Genomic DNA, 21,543 nt, shown 5'->3' on the forward strand with positions numbered 1-21,543 from the left:
TGTAAGTACGCTTGATATTGTAAGTATATCAATTATCACCAAAGTAATCTAGAAATACAGCTACATTTCTATCAGAATTTGATATTTTTAACTTGACAAAAAGCAAATTTACAAATTCATCTGGAAGAGTAAATGTACTAAGATCACTAGATAAAAAGATACAACGATCTAAAATGTGTTCCTAGTACCAAGATAGGCCAGCTGTTCAATTCATTCAACACTTATGCCATAAAAAATCATTCAGCACATACTATGTGAGATGTGCTAAGGATACAGTGATGAACAAGACAGACGACCAGTTCCTACCCTCTTGGACCAGTGGGAGGCGGGCATTCAGTAAATCCTGGGGAAAGGAAGAGAGAGAGAGAGACAGTGTAAGCAAGGAAAAACATAACTGTTTTCCTTTACCTGTCTTAGGTTTATTGGCTGTAGCAGATTAGAGTTTTAAAAGATGAATTAACAAGAGAAAAACAGAGTTTGTTAACTCATGCATCAAGTGTACATGTGAGAGAACTCAGGGATGAATAACTCAAAGCAGTGGTGATAATAGGGGGTTTATTTAGCATTTTAACAAAGAACAATAAATTTGTGGAGAAGTGACAAGACAAAGGAAAAGGGGTTTAGGCTCTTAGAGGCAGCAAACCGTGAGAAGGTAAACATATGTGGTTAAGTAATGGAAGATAAGGGCTATTTTAGTAAGGTTTTCGTGCTCTGGGCTGATAAGTGTCGGAGTCCTGGTGAGTTCTGCTCTTCCTGGTGCAGGAAAGAGAGACGCCTTTCCAAAGTCTTGTCCTGCTTTGAGGCGTAGGAGGAGGGCAGAGAGCATTTCTTGTGTCTGCTTCTTCTCTACTGCCTTCAGCTCAAAATAACCTTTATGCTACAGAGGCATTCTTGGGGTGGCATATTTTGATCCCCTAGGAAGGAAAGAGAATTAAAGTCAGCACTATGGAGGAAATAAACAGGATAACATGAGAGGAACTGACAAAATAAGGATGATCCCACCAAGATAAGATCGTCAAGGAAACGGAAGGGAGACCATATAACAAGTGAGAATTAAAGGATGAGAAGTCAGGGCTTCCCTGGTGGCGCAGTGGTTGAGAGTCCGCCTGCCGATGCAGGGGACGCGGTTTCGTGCCCGGTCCGGGAAGATCCCACATGCCGCGGAGCGGCTGGGCCCGTGAGCTATGGCCGCTGAGCCTGCGCGTCCGGAGCCTGTGCTCCGCAACGGGAGAGGCCACAACAGTGAGAGGCCCGCGTACCGCAAAAAAAGAAAAAAAAAAGAATGAGAAGTCAACTGTGGGGAAGACCTGAGTAAGTGGGTTCCACACAAAGGGAACGATGGGTGCAAACACCCTGAAATAGGGAAGGCTTCTGAGGCTTCATCAGGCCGTTATGTCACAGGAGTAGCATAAGCTGGCCAGAGCTAGGCACAGGAGTTAGATCATGAAGAGACTGTAGGTCATGGTAAAAATTATAGATTGTAGTTTGGTAAGCCGTATACTTCATCTCGGTAAGGATTATATTTTATTTTGATAAGGAGGAGAAACTTTATACTGGAGGCAGTATGATCCAATTTGTGCTTTTAAAATGTTCGGCTAGTTGCTGTGTGAAGAATGGATTGTAGGGAGAACATAGTCAAAGCACAGTCAAAGCACAAAACACAGTCAAAGCACATAGTTAAGTTTTTGAAGTAATATAAGAAAAGGATGACAGGGGGTTGTACATTAGAGGTGACAGAGAGAATGGAGAAAAGTATATTGAGTTAAGGGACAGACAACATTTTTTTGGAATAGATACAAATATAGAGAGAGAAACTGAGTACATGATAAATATACATGTTTTAAAGCAGTGAAGAAAGAATAAATTATATAACAAATAATTCAGATGTAGTAAGCTCTTCATTTAGGTAAAAATTAAGTCATAACCCTACCCAAGTCTTACACCAAAATAAATTCAACCTAATTGAAAATTTCAGTGTGATGCATGGCTTTGTAATTGTTTGGGGGGTAACAAATTTACTATCTGAATTTTAAGCCCTTTAAAGTACCATCCAAGATTTTGAATTTGTGAAATCATGAAAGAAAAGAGATCAGATAAGAGAATAAAAATTATATTACATGTCATTGTCATTCTTCCTGAGGCTCCTTTTGGAGATCTTTCTTGTTTAGGATGACTTAGATCGTTTTGAGGAATGCTGGTTAAGTATTTTGGAGACTAGCCCTCAATTTAGATTTTTCCAATGCTGTTCTCAGGAACAGACTGGGATGATTTCCTTTGGGGAGGAGGACCAAAGAGGTAAAGCGCCATTGTCATCACGTCATATCGAGTGACAGCATACCATCAACATGATGACCTTGAGCACCTGGGCTGAGGCAGGAAGTTACTCTCTTCTCCTGTTTCCACAGTGCATTCTCTGGAAGTCTCTGCACGCAGCCACGCTTAAGGAGGGGGAATTATGCTCCACCTACTTGAGGGCAGAGTTAGCACGCTGTTTATTTGGAATTCTTCTACATGAGAGATTTGTCTATTCTCCTTCCTTTATTTGTTTATTCAATCATGATTTACATCAGTTTGGAGTCATGGATAATTGTTTTATGCTTAGCCTATAATCCAAATACTGCTTTATTCTGCTGCTTAAACCTTTGGCCACTGGAGCTCTTCAGTTGGTTCCTTTGACCTTTTGACATACAGCCTGCATCACTTTCTTTTATCAGCACTTCCTTACTTTCTGGCACTACAAGACAATCCAGGCTCATTTTGTATATTTTCTATCCCACACCTAGTCACTTCTCCGAGAAGCCCTGGTTGCTTTAGTCGGAAAACGGTATTAGAAACCAAGATCTAGGCACTAGGTGTGAAACTACTTTTAAAAAATAATCTCATATGATACCATGCTGTCAAGGATGTATTAAAACTGGTGTTTTCATCCATTACTGATGGAGTGAATGATACAATTTTTCTGGAAAAGTAAATTTTCAATGTCTATAGGGCCTTGACTTTTTATTCAGACTTTAATGTTGTATTCTCATGTCTTAAATGCAAAAATTTTTGCTGTATTACTTATAATAGCACAATATTAGAAAAGTCAAACCGCATGGAAATGGTTAAATAAAAGAATAAGAGTCATTAAAAAGTAAGTTTAAGCCATCTTAAATTATTTGTTGTATAAGATGGCCGGGGAAATAAATAGATAAGTAAATGTATGGATGCCATAGGGAAATGGTTTTTATGGGAATGAGGAACAATAACATTGTGTGTTTGTGTGTGTGTATTGAAATATATGTTACAATTTGTTGATAGGGAAATATCTTTTAAAATGGAAGGAAATTTTCTAAAATGTTAATAGTAATGGCCTCTGGACAGAATTATGTATTTTTTCTTCTATTTTTTTCTGTTTTTCAAAAATTCTTTTAAAAGCTGGTACTTATAATCACCCAAAGCTAAACACAAAGTAATTTTTTATTTTTTTTTTACCTTGTTTATGTATGGTTTATTTAGTTTAAAATATAAATTATATAATGAACTAAAATAATGGCATATAATGCAGTTTTTATATAATTGATATGATAGGAAATTATATATCATACATAAATCATCTAGATTCAAGAAAAAAATAATTCAGTGGCTTGAAAATTATATACTAAATTCTGAGGCTGAAGGTATACTTATTTAAATATCTGAAAAATGAAAATAAAATTTTTTATAAAATCTGCAAAAGATATATACACTCATGACTGTCCTGTGTGTAAATCTGTCATAGATTGCTATATAAAGTGGCCCTCTAAATAATGACTGTGGGCTATTTGTATTTTATGGATGACTAATTTACCTATTCACTGGATGACACCATGATTTCTTGACAGTAAGCTCCTTATCTGTAATAGAGGAGGAAGGTCTTAACCAGGGGATTGGATCAACTCTCTCAAAATCACACAGCAAGTTGATGGCCATTACCAGATTCAACACAGCATCAAACACTAGAAAGAGCGCTGGACTAAGAGTTGGGCTATCAAAATTCCTCTGGACTGATTTGCTTTGTCACCTTCTCCTGGCCTTGCTAACTCCTTAGAAACAGACATACCTTCCTGGGTCATAGGGGGGATGAGGGAAAGGAACAGACAAATCTCAGAGTACTACAGGGAGTAGGGCACATTGAAACTACAAAGTCAAACAAACTTGGCTTTCAGATGATGGCAAGGCGGGTAATTAATTCACATGGGACTTTGAGTTCTGGGTTTGTTTTTCTCTTATGCAAATCTGGGTTTGTTTTGGTGGAGAAGTTAAGTCATAATTTTGTGTCGTCTTCCCCAGCTACAGGTCACATGACCCAAAGTTTTACCAAAAGCAGCACTTTTATTCTGTAAAGTTGCCAAGGCAACACCAGCTGCTTATGACATCATGTGACTGAGGGGACACAGGCTGATTTTAGAAGCCTAAAATTATCACTCAATCTGCTCACCAAAATTCTGAAACCGCCAAGACGGCCCCAAGCCCAAGCAAAAGCTTCATTAATACTGTTCTGTGGAAATGATGATGGTAATGAATTATGTATTCTTCTCTGAAGTCTGGTACCACAGCCTCAAATCACATACTAAAAACGTACTCAAGATCAACACATGCCGGGCATACAGGACACACCTGCTGATCTGTTTTCAATTAAAGTTTTTCCAATACCATGATGGATAAAAATAATTTTTAGTTTTTGTGGAGTTTAAAAATTAAAATTTATTTTTCTTTAAGTCAAGTTATATCTCAAATTGTTCAAGATATATTAAAGATGAAAAATAAGAATAGTATTTTTCTACTATAATATATAATTATATAGTAATTGGGAATATATATATAGTCAATGTTTCAATATTTTTATGATAATAAACTATAGTCCATGGACCATAGCAAAAGTCTAAATTTTAAGGGTTCTCAGAGAGAATTAATTGCATAGACACATTGAAGAGAACTAAATCGTTTGCCAGGCGTTTAGAAACAGGGACACTAGTCTCAACCTCCCGTTATCACCTCTTAGAGGACAAATAACTCAGAATGGAAAATAAAAACCGGATTAACAGCAAATGTAACACTTTATCATATCATGTTGCCCAGGTTTTCCTCTTTTTCATTCTCAAAAACTCACTTTTAAATTAAAATAGTTGCACTGAAATTTATGCTTATCATGACAAATGAGTAAGATTATTGTCAAAGGAAAATATCCAGAATATAAATATTCCTTGTAAACAGAAAGACTTCTCATCTCCTTCCGTTTTATTTTGTGAAGTTGAATAGCTGAGCACCCACTATGTGCAGGACAATGTACTGGGTCCTATGAGGATACCAAGATGAACAAAACATCATCCTTTCCTCCAAGGAGATAAGATAAACATACAAATAGCTAAGCAGAGATGCCAATAATTACAAGTGAAAGCAAGAGAACCATGGGAGCACAGGAAAGGCAAAGGTCCTCTGGCTGGAAGGACCAAATGAGGCTTCATGGAAAAAGTGATATTTTGAACTGAACCTTGAAGGATGAGGAAGACTTTAACAAGTTAAATGGGGAAGAGCACACCAAAGAGGGGACACAGTGTGAGCTAAGGCTGGGGAGCTAAGAGAAGAGCTTGAGAAGAGGCGAAAGATAGTCAGGAAGTTGTTGGATGGGAGTGGAAGGGTAACACAAAGATTGGGACCAGGTCCCAGAGGAAGCTGAATGCCATTCTGAGGCACTTGGACTTGATTCTGAGAATAAAAGGAAATGACTGAAGACTTCTGGGCAGAAGAGCGACTCGTACAGTAAGATCAACTGGGGGAATGTCTACTGTAGGAAGGCTAACTCAGAAGAGTGGGAGTCATATCAGGGACCGGTGGAAACCACCTAGTGAGAAGCAATGGAGATGGGAACCGGATAAGGATAAGATGTATGAGACGGGAGATTGGTAAGACATGGTGGCCTGCTGCACTAGTCTAGGGGCAAGGGAGTATTTTAAGACAACACTGATGGCTATTACATGAAGAGAACAGCACTCTGATCCCCTTGCCAGCTAAAGGGTTCTGGCTTTGTCTACTGAGCTTCCTCCCACTCCATTCCTTCCAAGGAGGGGTGTGTGTGCCTGTACACCCATGTGCATGTGTTCACGTGTCTATGTGACCGGACTTGGAAGGAAAGAAAGAGGAGAAATAGACTTGACGGGGCTAGAGGAAAAGTTGTCAGGGACTCTAGAAGAGAGAGAAATCAGGGGATGGAACAGAAGAGAACTGAGGACAGAAAGTGAATACAAAAGAGGGGGTACGACTTTGATCCCTTAATACATGACAGAGCGAAGAATCAGATTCACTTAAAATTATTTTTCCCTAATGGGTGTTTAATTCTGGAGGCCACACTCCAGAACTGAAACGTGTGGATCACAACTTCAGAAGGGTGACATGTGTCATTAACTGTGGTTTGGTTTGGTCTGGTTCTGAGGATGGCAAAGAAGGGAGAGGTTTTTTGTTTAATTTATTACTTTTAATATTAAATGTAAAAGCCTAAGTAGCAATGTCCAGGAGGCAGTTCTAATCATTATAAAAAAATTATTGCCCTGAGATCCATGACTATTGTTGAAATGGATTTGTTCATCTGACCAAAATTACTGATGGCTCAATAAATATGGTCAATAAGTCAAAATTCAAATTCTAGCTATCGCTGCAAAATTAGCTCTTAGAATATTAATCTGCTGTAAAATAGACATGTACATCCTAAAAATTACACCTGTATCTAAATCCAAATTAAAAGAAAATATATAGTATTCTCTAAGTAATCTTATCGAACAATTCAGTTGCATTTTTCAGATCTGATTGAACCAAAGTTGTCTGAGTAATCATTTAAACTATATGAATTTGAAGTTTGTTAGATATGCCTCTTTTTAAAAATAATTCAATTTCATTTTAGAGAATTTGAAAAATATGGAAAAGTAGAAAAAAGTTCTATTTTGCCTATCACTCAAGTAAAAACTCCTTTCATGTTGATATATTTGCTTTCATTTTTTCCTCTATATAGATTTCTTGTTTGCTTTATATAGTTTAAATTATATTTTATGTGTAAATTTGTGTCACTTAATATGAGTATTTCTATGCTATAAAAATTTCGTAATTATTATAACAGAGAAGTAACATTCCATCAAGTCAATATACCATGGTTATTTAATTATTGCCCATCATCGAAACTGTAGTTATCTGATATTTTTGCTAATAGAGAAACATCTCATTGCATATTTTTTTCATATTTAGGTTTGCTTCCTTGAAATGTGTTCTCAGAAGCAGGATTTCTAATTTAAACGTAATTTGACTTTAATCAAAATATCTTCATCTGATGTATAAATTCAATCTCTCCCATTTCTAATTTGGGGACATTCCGTAGGAAAGAACAAAAAATTGTGAAATTTCACATAGCAATCCTTACCGTGACATCATTTCCTCTTTTTCTGTTTTTCTGCAATCAAGGACTAAAGGCAGGAAGGGTAAACTGAGGCTGGTGTCAGATGCACTGTCCTACCGAAGAGGTAATTAGACACCAGAGGGAAGGGTGTGAGGACCACTTGTTTCCCAGTCCTCTGGCTCTGACTGTTGGTCTCTGGTTTCTCCACCCAGTTCTGATTGGCAGTTCCCGACACCATCTGAAACGTTTCTTCGGCCTCCTCTGTCTGGTACCCCGGCCTGTACCTTAGAGCCCCAGAATCATGGAGAAAAGCAATAATGCCTGCCTGAACTCTCTTTTAACTAACTCAAACCTAGATCACGCAATATCAATACGTGACTCTCCTCCCCAAGAAAGCATTCTAGACTCCACTTAAAGTTGATTTACATGTGCGCAACTATTTTATGTTGCTGCCCAAAACTAAAATTTATTCACACTTATCACTGTCGACCAGTGCTTTTCAACACTCAACGTGCATCAGAATCATCTGAAGGGCTTGTTAAAACAGCATTGATGGTTTCCCTGGTGGCGCAGTGGTTGAGAGTCCGTCTGCCGATGCAGGGGACAGGGGTTCATGCCCCGGTCCGGGAAGATCCTACATGCTGCGGAGCGGCTGGGCCCGTGAGCCATGGCCGCTGAGCCTGCGCGTCCGGAGCCTGTACTCCACAACGCGAGAGGCCACAGCAGTGAGAGGCCTGTGTACAGCAAAAAAAAAAAAAAAAACAGCACCTCCAGAATTTCTGATTCACTAGGTCTGAAGTGGGACCCAAGAATCTGCATTCCTGACAAATTCCCAGGTGATGCTGCTAGTCCGTGGCCCAGGCTTTGAAAGCCACTACTGAAGAGTTTTCCATTATGTGACTATACCACAATTGATCTATACTTGCTACTTTTGACGGACATCTCGGTTGTTGTCATTTAGGAGCTATTATAAACAATGACTCTGTGAATTTCCTTGTACACATCATTTGTTCACATATGTACCACATTTCTGTTGGGTCCCTAGGAGTTATTGGGTTATAGGGTGTGTATACGTTCCAAGTTAGTAGATCCTGCTAACAACTTTTTCAAAGTAGTTCAACTAACTTACACTCTGAAGAGCAGTAAATATCTGAGAGTTCCTGTAACTTGCAGGGTCCCTAGCAGCTTAGGCTGTGGAGCTTTTAAGCTTCTGCCAATCTGTTAACTATGCGTGGTTTTCATTGTGGTTTTAATGTTCATTTCCCTGATGACTAATGAGGTAGAGGCCTTTTAATATGTTTATTGGACATTAGGATTTCTTTTTATATGAAGTGTCTCTTCAAGTTTTTGCCCATTTTTCTAATTGATCTGAATGAGTTCTTTATACATTTTAGATACTAGGTCTTTGTCAGTTCTATGTGTTGCAAACATTTTCTTCCATTGTGCAGTGTGTCTTTTCGTCTTTGCAGGGCCTTCTTGTGAATAGCATTTCTTGATTTTAATGGAGTCTATTTCAGTGTTTCTCAAACTATCTGTGGTGAAGGACCTTTCTTTTTCCCCCTAAATCAACTGGAAACTGAAATTTTTGAAAATACAATAAAATGACTGAATATAAACATGAGATTTTAAAAAAGGCATTCAAAAAACTTTCAACATTTTATTATCAAGCAATGTATTCAAGAGACCCCTGCCTTTCTCCCTAAGCCTCACCCAATTTTCTGAGAATACTGTACCCAAGAATGAAGTGAAACTCAGGAGAGAGTGGAAATTTTGACATTTATACTTACCGATTAACCCTTAAACAAAAGAACATTCAAGATTTTTATTGCTGAATAAAGGTCACAAAAGATATTCTTACCTTATTCCCCTGAGTTCCTTCTCACCCTGTCCTTGACCTTCACTCCATTTCTCTCCCATTCGTGAGCCTCCAATCTCCTTGAAGTACAGGGACGGTTAGAGCCATGGATGTGTACATATGATACCTGGTAATAAAAAAATTCTTTTAAAATTATATCAAAATGTCCCCAGAATTTTTATTTTACTCCGAGTCAAAATTTCATGTGGACTAGGTAAGTGTCCTACTCATAGTATAGCTTGATTTTTAACAAAGCATTTAAAAACTCTCTTGTAGGATCTAATTACAGATAAAATGGTGCAATAAAGCAGAAAGATTATATGGTTAGGTCATAGAAAAAGGAATGTTTGAGCAATATAATTATATATATATAAAGAAATTAAAATGTGATGACTGATTTAATTGAGGTGACCCTTATTTTCTTCTCTGTTAAGAGGACTTATAAATGATTGTGATTCACGGCTATAACTGTTTCTGTGCTTATCTCCTTCTGATTTTGAACCCCTTGAGGGCAGGAGTTATGTCTTATTCATATTTGCAGTAGATTTTTTTTTATAGATAGTCTTTAACAGGTTAAGAAATTTCCCTTCTATTCCTAGTTCGTTAAAAATTTACCATGAACGAATGTTTAATTTTTTTACCAGTTTGTCCTGCATCTATTGAAGTGACCATATGACTTTCTGCTTTAATCAGTGAATGTAGCAGAATGCATGAATAGATTTTCTAAAGTTAAACTCTTCTTAGATTCCTGTGATAAATCCTGTTTGGTTAATGTACTATCACCTCTACACATTGCTGGATTCAGGTTGCTAATTTTTTGTTCATTAGTCCATGTCTGAAAATGATCGCAAGTTTCCCTTTTTCTTACTGTCTTTGTCTGATTTTGATATCAATGTGATGCTTGCTTTATGAAATGAGTGGGAGAAAATTCCTTTTTTTCCTATTTTATGGAATATTTTGTGCGAGACCAGAACTATATGTTCCTTAACTCTTTGTTAGAACCCAACACTAAAGCCTTTAGACTTAGATATTTCTTTTGGAGAAAGTTTTTAACTATTGATTTCTTTCCTTAAAGGTTTGTATGGGAATTTATGTTTTCCATTTCTCTTGAGTCAATTTTGATGAGTTATATTTTTCCAGGAAATTGTGCATTTTATCTGTTGTTAAAAATCAGGCACACAGTTGCTCATAATAGTACCTCATTACATTTCAATCTCTGCAGCATATGCACTTCCGTTGCATTGCTTTAAGCCAATTTTGTAGTTTGTACGGAAGCCATAGAAAACTAATACACCACCCCTTAATGTTAGTGTTTCTGAGGCTCTCTCTATGCTCCACTGACCTTCAAATTTTATATTTCTCTGGGGACGTTTTCAAGATTTTCAAAAAATCTGTATGCTGATGTCTCCCGAATCAGCATCTTCAGCTCTGACCACCTCCCCAAGCTTCAAATTTCTATACCCAACTGCTCACTGGATATGTCCACCTCCACATTCCATGATTCCTCAAATTCAGCGCATCCAAACAGAACTCACCCAAACCTACTCCTCCGCTGACATTGCCCTCTCTGAATTAGGGGTCTTCTACCCAAATACTCATGCCAAAACCCAAGTTGTCTTTCACTCACCCCTGGCTTCTCCCTCTCTTCCACGGGTCATTCAGTCATCACGTGCTTTTGATTTTACTTCCTAAGTTTATTTTTCCTCTGCTGCCCATCCCACCTACTTACCACTGTCTTAGTTCTGACACTCATTACCTTGATTGTAACAATCTCTTCTCTGATCTCTTTGCATCTCAACTTGTTCTCCTGAAATTCACCCCCCACGGAGTTGAAAGTAATGTCCTGAAAATCTAAAACAATAGCACTTTCCTACTTAAAATGGCCAAAGCCCACACGGCTTCCCGTGACCTTCTCATAGCGTGAAAGTGATTTTGCAAATAGTATCTCATTTCTCAAAACAACAGAGGAGAAAGGTAGAAAAGACTATTATTATCCTCACTTTACTAATTTAAAAGCTGAAGTACAAAAAGTTAGGTAATTGCTGAAAGGCATATAGCTAGAAGGAAGTGTGAGACAAGCATCTCCACGCCTTGGAATCTACTGGCCACCATGTGTTCTGTTTAAAGCTGACAGCAAAGAGGGGAGATAGCTACCAGTAAGAATACGAAGGCAGGTTATGAGGGGTGGGTGAGTGAAAACAAAACAGAGACGTTGTTTTGTAACGTTGTAATTATTCCCTTAATGTTCAAGTCTAAATGTCTGTTCTCCCTTGCCTGCTGTCCAAGCCACCAGATGTCTTGAAAGACAGATGTTTCAGCATGTCAAACTTTGGGCCCCTTCAAAATGGCAAGTTATGGTCCCTGAAATACTCAATTACCAAAAATAAGTGTGCTGTACTTCATAAACCTCCAGCGAAGCCATAAGCACATGGGCAAGGCAGTATGGTAGATGTCATGTCACGAGAATAATTGTAACAGATGTGCCACCATGAAGTTCTTTCTGGAACAGCCTCTACTAGAAAATACACGCTCCTGTTTCCTACTCCTTATTTCAAGGTAAAAAGTAGAGCATATTAATGAATGGTCTGGACTTACAGGAAAAAATATACATTATATCATTTGGCCAAATGTCCCCGTCAAGAGTCTGCAAGACAACCCTTGTCCACCCTTGGGATTCCAGGCTCTTGCATATGATTTTAGCCATCATGGACTCCTCTTCAAGGCTTTCACTTTTCCTTCCTCTTCTCTCCTGCCTCACCAAGAATCTATAACTCTCATTCTAGAAAAAACAAATGGCATTGCGTTGACAAATGTTAAATTCTAGAACTCCTAGCTACCCCTTCATCACTGTAGCTGTGTGACTTTCCGAGTCACCGCACATCTCATCTTGTAGGAAGAGGTCACCGACCCTGATACCCCCAGGGCTGCCCAGAACCTCTGACTTTATGCTACAGCTGTGGCTTGAGCTTCCTCTCCCTGCCCTCTAAGTCAGACTCAGCCCCAAAAGCCACATGTTCCTGTCCTACCCTTGAGACCCAAGTCCCCCATCCCTGGTCTCTTCCAGTTTCATGGCTCTCCTGTTTTAACCACTGCCAGGACCTCATCTTCCAGGTTCAAATCTCAGAGGCGGTCAGGCAGCCCTAAAAGAGCTATGGAAGAAAGTTTAACCATGCGTCATTTATGATCCTGCGTTCCTCCACTCCCCAGCAAAGACTCCCTCTATCCAGGGAGGACTTCCCCTCCTAGAACCAGCATTGCTCATGGCGATTCCCAGGTCCAGAAAGACTGAGTCAGTAAGTAGAAATGTCCTAATCCAGCCTTTGCATGACAAAGTAACAGGCATCATCTCCTCCACTCTGACCCATGATCCTCTTCTTTACCCTCATCAGACTGGGTTTAGCTTTGAATCTCCATCCTCTGGGTTCCTCTTTAGTAAAATAATGAATGGTCATGGATAGAATTGGAAACCACTGATGATCACCATCTCATGTTTCTCTGCAAGGCACGCATACTGTACTCCCATGAAAAGGGTGTTCACATCCTGTAAAAATGTAACTGGAAACATAAAATTATATTAATATTCAACAGGCATGGCAGAGATCTCATCACAATGAGATCTTCCAAAATCTACCTCTGAGTTCCCTGACTCGTCTCTTCTCTCTTCTTCTACTTTCTAGAGCCAGGGATAGTTTGAAGCTGGAGAGTATTGACTATGGGAGCCCCTGCTGGGACTGAGGCATAGTGGAGAGAAGCACAAAGTAGAAAAGAAAGCATTGGCCACAGTTGCTCCTGGATGAGCCACGTGGATGGCTTGAGCTCCCCTACATATTTCTCATTAGCATTCCAGCCTCAGTTTTCATCCTTTTCTCTCTGAAAACCTTGTCTCCGATTCCACTAAGAATATTGCCTTCTTCCATCCCATCACCAATCACATTATTTCTGCATCCATCCTCCATCTCTACTCCAATTTCGTTCTTCCTATCCACCACTTCTCCCCACACTTGTGCCTTTGACATCATCCCCTCCAGTTCCTTGGGAGCGCTCTTCATCAGTCTTGACCTCTCTGCCCGATTTCTGAAATCTCTTCCTCTCTCCTGGCACTTCCCCTTCAGTAAATATAAGCATGCTTGACTCTCCCATTCTTTTTCAAGACTTCTACTTTAACCCTGTGTGGTAGATAGAATGATGTCCCCTCTACCCCAAACATGTCCATCCTAATCCCGGGAAGTGGTGAATATATTACCTTACATGGCAAAAGGGACTTTGCAGATGTGATCAAGCCAAGGATCTTGAGATGACATATGATTCTGGATTATCTGGGTGGGTCCAGTGTAGTCACGAGGGTCCTTATAAGAGGGAGCCTGGAGGGTCAGAATCAGACAAGGTGATATGACAACAGAAACATGGGTCACAGTGATGCCATCGGTGGAAGAGCGCCATGAACCAAGGAGTATAGAAAATCTCTACAAAGTGGAAAAGGCAAGGAACAGATTTTCTAGAGCCTTCAAAAGGAACACGGTCCTGCGGACACCCTGATTTTAGCCCCATAAGACCCCTTTTCAGACTTCTGACCTCAATAACTATAAAATAATAACTTGTGGTTGTTTCCAGCCATAAAGTTTCTGCAACTTGTTACAGCAGCAATAGGAAACGTATGAATTCTGCATCCCTCTTTAGCTGGCCTTCAAAGAATCTCTTCTTTTTCTCATTCGAAATTCCTTACTATCTCAACTTCTTTATCTGTTAACTCCTTCAGTCTCTCCCCAGATGTCACCCAAGGTATTTTCCTACCATTTCCCATTCTGGAACACCTCCCCCCTTCCCCTTCTCCCAATTTACAGCATGGCTTCCCTCAACCTCCTGAGGATTTCAACACGCAGGGGAGGTCCTGGCTCCCCTCCCTTCTCCAGGGAGGATGTGTTCCTCTGAGGCTGTCCTGGTCGCTGAGGTCAGCTGTTCCACCTTTTCCCGGTGCAGCTTCTCCTGGGCCCTACACGGTTGGTGCCATCTGAGTGATGAGGAAGCTGGTACCTTGAAATGTCTTAAATGTCCTTGAATGGAGATGTTAACAAAGAGACCCAAATCCACTTTGTATTACTTCTCCTATCAGATAGAGGAGTCTGGGTCAGTTCTCCCTGGATGTCTCCCTTCAGCTGAGGAGAACTGGCTGCCTTATGTCTCTACCTCAGCAATGCTGTTCTTGCCTGGCCTACTTTCTTTTTACACATATCTTTTTTGGCATCTCGTTTTTCTCAGCTTGGCTGACATTTGATGCCACTCCATCTCCAATATATTCGTTTTCTATTTGAGCTCCAAGTTCTGAGACAAAGAGTCTTGACTCCAACTCCTTGAAGAAGACTCAGCAGCTGAAACTGCCCTTCACTCCAAGGCAACGTGCTCCAAGGTGGCCTCCTGGGTGGGGAGGGGAACCAGCAACAGCAGGCCACGCAATAGAAGCCACGCTCTGCGTCGACCGTCACACTGGGGTCTCCATTCAGGACCTCTTTTTTTTTTCTTTTTAACTTTTTATTTTATATTGGAGTATAGTCGATTTACAATGTTCTGATAGTTTCAGGTGTACAGCAAAGTGATTCAGTTATGCATATACATGTACCTATTCTTTTTCCAATTCTTTTTCCATTTAGGTTGTCACGTAATGTTGAACAGAATTCCCTGTGCCATACAGTAGGGCCTTGTTGGTTACCCATTTTAAATGTAGCAGTGTGTACATGTCAATCCCAGACCTCTTTTTTTTTGAACATTTTTCTATTGAAGTACAGTTAATTTACAATGTTGTGTTAGTTTCAGGTGTACAGCCAAGTGATTTAATTATACATATACAGGGCTTCCCTGGTGGCGCAGTGGTTGAGAGTCCGCCTGCCGATGCAGGGGACGCGGGTTCGTGCCCCGGTCCGGAAAGATCCCACATGCCGCGGAGCGGCTAGGCCCGTGAGCCATGGCCGCTGAGCCTGCGCGTCCGGAGCCTGTGCTCCACAACGGGAGAGGCCACAGCAGTGAGAGGCCCGCGTACCGCAAAAAAAAAAAAAAAAAAAAAAAATTATACATATATATGTATGTATTCTTTTTCAGATTCTTTTGCATGATAGGTTATTACAAGATATTGACTATAGTTCCCTGTGCTATACAGTAGGTCCTTGTTGCTTATTTATACACAGTAGTGTGTACCTGTTAATCCCAAACCCCTAATTTATCTCTTTAACCCTCCCAACTCTGCTATCCCCTTTGATGTCCATAAGTTTATTTTCTGTATCTGTGAGTCTACTTCTGTTGTGTAAATAAGTTCATTTGTCTTCTCTCTTCCTTCATTAGAAACAAGTGCACATATTTCAGCCACTACCACCTCCTCAAAAAGCCTGATGGGATCGACAAAGAACAACAACCAATAAACAAGAGCAAGCTTTAGAATATTAAAGATATAATTGCCCAAATGTGTTTCTAAATTTTCAGTAGAAGTGTGGGAAGATAAAAGTGAGGAACTCTCCTAGGTGTATGCATCAAATCTAGAAGATCAAATAATTAAAACACAAATTCCAGAAAGATATATTAGAAGAGGGAGAATCCTATACAAAAATGAAAGAAAATTTCCCCCAGCCAACAGTAAACACTGACCTTCAAATTAAAAGTCCCCACAAAGAGTTGGGGTGGAATGACTGAGAAATGACCCCTATCCAGACATCACTGTGACACTTCAGAACATCAAGAATGAAGCCAATGATCCTCAAACTCCTAGATTCTAGAGAGAGAAAAGCAGGTCACTTAAAAAGAAAGAAGAATTCAACATAAGATTCTCATCAGTGATTCTGGATGATATAAGACAATAGAACACCCTGTTCTTCTGATGGAGCAGTGCCTTCAGAAGTTTATATAACTGGTTGGTCTGGAAAAAAAATGAGAGACAGGAAACAGTAGCTCCAACCCAACAGAGCAATGAAGGGATATCCCTTGTGACACTAAAGCAACAGGCCTAGAAAAAAAAAGCAGTGCAGGTTTCAACAGCCTGGCTGAAATAAATTTCCAGGATAAATGCAATGGTCTCACATTCAGTCCACAAATATCTCCTGCATACCTAGGACACAGCAGGCACAGAGGACATGGTGAGGGAAACACTGTTCCTGCTTTCATGGAGCTGACAGTCTAGCCCAAAGGAAACTAGCCCTGGTGACTTCCGGATGCGATGCGCAGGCCAGCTCTTCTCCGGCTCCGCCCCACGCCTCAGCTTCCCGTCTGATTGGTGAAGCCGTGCGTGACTCAGCTGCTCTCAGCTGCTGGCAATCCAGCAGATGGGATTCCAGGGGTGGCACTCCCCTTCTGTCCCAAGGCCCCGACCTTCCGTATTCCAAACCAGGGTGTATTTCCTTGCATTCTTCACCACTCCACAGCTTCTCTGGAAGGGAAGCTGCAGGCGAGAGATTAGTACCTTCCTTCCGTCTGCTACATGGGTGAAAATGGATATAACACAATCCCATCAAGGAAAATCTGGAACCGGAAATAGAAAGTTGAGAGTCCATTTCACCCTAGTACCTTCCTTTCTCCTGTGGGTGGTGTCTTCCCTGAGACAGAATTTCCCGTTTTATATCTTCTTTGATTTTCAATCAAAATGGAATGGAGGTGGAATAAAATGGAGAAAGTAATTTCGTGTGTGTGTGTGTGTGTGTGTGTGTGTGTGTGTGTGAGAGAGAGAGAGAGAGAGATACAGCTACCATTTTACCCAGAATTGGAATGAACTGAGAGATGAAAGAGAGAAAGAAAATTGGAAGTTAATTGCTACTTAATAGCAGAATAAGGAACTGAGGCTGGCTTGCTTTACTTATTATCTGTCCTCCCTGACTTACAAAATAAACAGGATGAAACTTAGTATTTTCTCTATGCAGACTGAAGGGTGACATTAAGAGGCTTTGGTAATTAAATTTAATTGGAAGCAGATTTATAAAAAGGGATGTGAGCTGTTGAGGACAAGCATTCTGTATCATTCACCTTCCTCTGCAGCCAATGCCGGCTATTACTGCTGCTGTAGCCGCCGTTTCTAACCACCACGTGTAACAGAATTTAGAAAGAATTGCTTCTGACAATGATCAAAATGGGATTTTACTTTTATTGATGATTGAACAATTTTTCTAAGTTCAATCATGGCTGAACTAAAAGAACACGGACCTCTTTGTAAGTGGCGGCTTTGTACAGCAGGATTTATAGTTAAACACTGCGAATCATATTTTTGTTAAAGCTTTTATGAGAATTAGTCGTTGAAAAGCTGTTTCTCCTTTTCTATCCACCGCACAGCCAGGACTTTATAGATGTGTGAAACAGAAAACTGCTTGTCTCTAAACACAGTCACCTGCCCCTATTTCAGACTGACCTCTTCCATCAAGGCAAAGGAGTGCAATGTCACAAAAGCCAGCAGCGGTTCCACGGAGCATTCAGAGCACAGAGGGGAAATGGAAGGGTGGCAGGGAAGCACAGACAGGAAGTAAAGAAGGGGACAAATCCGGGATGACCGAGTAAGTGTCACAGGAGGATGGAAACAACATAGGGGAAAGGAAAAGGTACTTGGGTAGAAGTGGCAGCTTGAAGAAGGAGAAAGGGCAATAAGAGCAAGGGGGAAAAGCAGCAGAAAACAAGAGTGAGAAGTGTGTGGGGAACGGATCTGGCCAAGGAGATGCTGAAGCAGGAGTTCCCCTCCATGCCTGGGTGGGAGCAAAGGGACAGATGGAGAAGCAGTTGTGCGGGGAGTGAAATGGACTCTCAACTTTCTATTTCCGGTTGCAGACTTTCCTTGATGGGAGTGTGTTATATCCATTTTCATCCATGTAGCAGGCACCACACATGTCTTCTATAGGACAGGTGATTCTGAAACTAGCGTTTATTGAGCAACTATTATGGGTCTTGTCCTCCACCCAGGCACATTGCTCATTGTTATTTCATTGAATCCTTATAACTAGCCTGTGAGAGAGTATTTATCCTTCTGTAAGGGGTGGGAAAAATTAGTCTGAAGGGGATTAAATAATTCTCTTCATGGTCTAACCTGGACTGATGTTTGTGTGTGTTTAAAAAGTCCTTGTCCTGAGCAAGAGGAAGACCTAAGGGGCTTATAAAGTAAAAAGTCAAAGCAACATATTGTCCCTAGAGCCACGGGTTCATTAGACAGAGATCCTGTTTTTAAAATTATCAGTGGTAACAGTTTTACCTAATGTTTGTCACTGCATCATGTGGGTCTCCATCTTTCCATCATCTGATAGCCATTTTCTTGCTCTGTGATTAAGAAGTAAGCCAAGGACATATATTTTAGGCTTTTGTTACAGCACCACCTCACTCCAAGATTCCAGGTACCAAGTTGCAAACTAGATAAGTCACACTAGCTGCAACAGAGCAGATAAACTACAAAATCTCAGGGTATAAGAGAATATTAGTTTATTTCTGCACCTTATTAATCCAAAAGAGGCATTTCTGATTAGCAAGCGCCGCCCCCCTCGGGGATAATTCAGGAACCCAGAATGCTTCCACCTTGTAGCTACCATCTCCAAGGTTGATGCAGAAGGTCAAGAAGAATGTGTGGGAGGCCTGAGTATTGGGCAGATCCCCTTCGCTCGCATTTCATTGGCTAGAACTCAATCACGTGACCACATGCGTTGCCAAGGAGGCTGGGAAATGTAATCTAGCTGCAGTTCCAGAAAGAAGAGAAAATGTATAAGGTTATCAACTAGCTCTGCCACATCCCTCCAGTTCCCAAATTTTAATTTAGCATTCTCTTCTGGTTTCTAGATAGAGATATAGCCAAAATAATGATGGGTTGTTTAAAGCGCTTTTGCTTCAAACGTATTTTGAGGATATACTGTATGTAAATGAGTGGGCTAGGCAGGATATGAAATTCGCTCGGAACTATGGATGTCAGTGGAAGATTCTCTGTAATATCTGTTGCGTTCTTTGTTAACCTCCTTCTTTCCAAAAGGAGGAAGGAAGCATACATGTTGTGTCCTGGGCCTTATTTCAGTAGAGAAGATGGAAGCAGTCGTTTTGATGGAGGCCAGTTTTCAGTGGGGAGAAAAGGACGCTCTGGCTAACTATCCCTCAGGCAGTTTTGGTTTCCAAGGGAACCTCTGCCCACCCCAGAGATGCCAGGTTCCCTCCCTGTACTTCCGGGCATCGGTACTCTCTTGCCTGATTCTCAGAGATATCCAGGCATCTCCCCGTCTTTCTTCTCCCACGCAGCCAGCACGATCATGAGGAGAAGTTCAGACTCGGCCGCAGGCAGATGACTATACTGCAGTTTACCTCTGCCACTCCTTCCAGCCGCGTTAGAAACCCTGTGCCCTCCAAGATGGCTTCCCTGAGCCTCTTCAGATTTGATTCCCAAGGTCTGTGTCACAGATACTGCAAGCTCCAGAGCGTCCTAGCGCATCTGGCAACTATAACCTGGGCAGTCTTTGCCCACCCCCTAGGCTGGAGCCCACTGAAAGGGATCTGTGTCCCTATCCTTTCCTCTAAGTTCTCCTGAGGTCCCCCACCCCAGGACCCAGCCCACCTCCCTCCCTCTCCCCGGTCCTTCACACACAGCTTGCTTGCTGTGTGTGTGTGTGTGTGTGTGTGTGTGTGTGCGCGCGTGTGTGTGTTTTGTTTGGGAGCACATAGTCTCTCTTTTTTTAAACATTTTTTAAATTGAAATAGAGTTTATTTACAATGTGTGTTAGTTTCAGGTGTACAACAAAGTGATTCAGCTACATGTATACATGTAACTGATTTTATACACTCACACACACACACACACACACACACACACACACACACACGTATATATTCTTTTTCAGATTCTTTTCCCATAAAGGTTATCACAAAATATTGAGTATAGTTCCCTGTGCTATACACTAGGTCCTTGTTGTTTATCTTTTTTTTTTTTTTCGCGATACGTGGGCCTCTCACTGTTGTGGCCTCTCCCGTTGTGGAGCACAGGCTCCGGACGCGCAGGCTCAGCGGCCATGGTTCATGGGCCCAGCCGCTCCACAGCATGTGGGATCTGCCCGGACCGGGGCACGAACCCGTGTCCCCTGCCTCGGTAGGCGGACACTCAACCACTGCGCCACCAGGGAAGCCCTATCTATTTTATATATAGTATTGCGTATCTGTTACTCCCAAATTCCTAATTTATGCCCCCCCACCTTTCCCCTTTGGTAACCATAAGTTTGCTTGTTTTGTTCTAGACATTACATCTCAAAACTGATCAAGTCGTCCCGAATGAAAAGAGCAGCCTCAAATATGACCAATTCAAGGTCCAAAGCCAGTCAAACCCACAAAATGTTCTCAGTCCTCAATAGAGCTCCTTGGGGGTTCCCTGTGGGGCGGTCCAGGGAAGCCCATTCATAGAAGAGCCCACGGACCGATGGTGTCATAAAGCCAATGTCCACATGAAGACACTCGTTCTTTGCTACTGCTCAGCACGCTGTCCCTTGGCTCTTCCAGTGACAGACTGAGCCCGCCCATGAGCCTCTGGTTCTGGTCTTGGCTTTTAAGCTCCTCCCCACCCTGGGGCTACCTTTGCCTCAGTGTCCAGAGAACGATCAGAATTGGAGCTGGAAGCAAAGGACGGTGGCTGTCATCCTCCCCACCCAGCCTCCTGTTGCCCTGTGAGAGGAATCTACAGCCTCTGGAAGCCAACAGAGAGTACACTGATGCAACCCCGCAAAGAGGCATTCACCGCCTCTCGTTAATTATCTAATTCATCTGATCAATCTACAGACATATGCTGACGCCTTCTCTCTGCCAGGCCCGGTGCTGGGCAATGAGGACAGGATGACTCACACAGTCCCTCCTCCCAGGCCAGGGGATTTTTCTACCAGAAGCCTCTTGGTCCTTTCTAGCATAATCCCTTTGCTAAAACAGAGTCTGGAAGGCCCCTTCTCAATACACCGGGCAACAGTGAGAGATTAGAATTTTAATGGATTTCCTCCCCACCCCCAGAGGTGTGAGTGAGGGGCTTAAATAAAAACAGTCTTGTTCAAGCCAAATAGCCTTGGACTCTGAATATGCATTGCTTCGTGAATCATGGGCTCTCCTCAACTCTCTGCAAGGATCTCAGGAGACACATTTTCTCCCTGCTTCGGTGGGAGTTGCTAGGAAGAAAGGGGAAGGCGGTGGTCCTCAGAGGAAGGGATGTGAACCCATATCTCCTGCCCGTAAGGTTTCCACACAGCCTGGCGGCTGCTCTGGTTCCTTCATGTCGCGGAGAACTGGTTCCCTGGGTCAAAGGTCAATCCCCTACACTCTCGGCTGACATTCC

General features: G+C 41.5%; 1 long non-coding RNA gene across 1 annotated transcript; it reads right to left on the minus strand.

Annotated features, from left to right (window-relative positions):
- Positions 1-554: 554 nt before the first annotated feature.
- Positions 555-16,436, minus strand: LOC307181556. The gene is made up of 3 exons (XR_013826949.1): positions 16,345-16,436; positions 9,261-9,384; positions 555-914 (listed from the first exon to the last, which is right to left on the minus strand). It is a non-coding gene; the product is annotated as an uncharacterized lncRNA (long non-coding RNA).
- Between the last annotated feature and the right edge of the window lie 5,107 nt (positions 16,437-21,543).

This window comes from Stenella coeruleoalba (assembly GCF_951394435.1).
Source record: "Stenella coeruleoalba genome assembly, chromosome: 2".
Taxonomy (NCBI): Eukaryota; Metazoa; Chordata; class Mammalia; order Artiodactyla; family Delphinidae; genus Stenella; species Stenella coeruleoalba.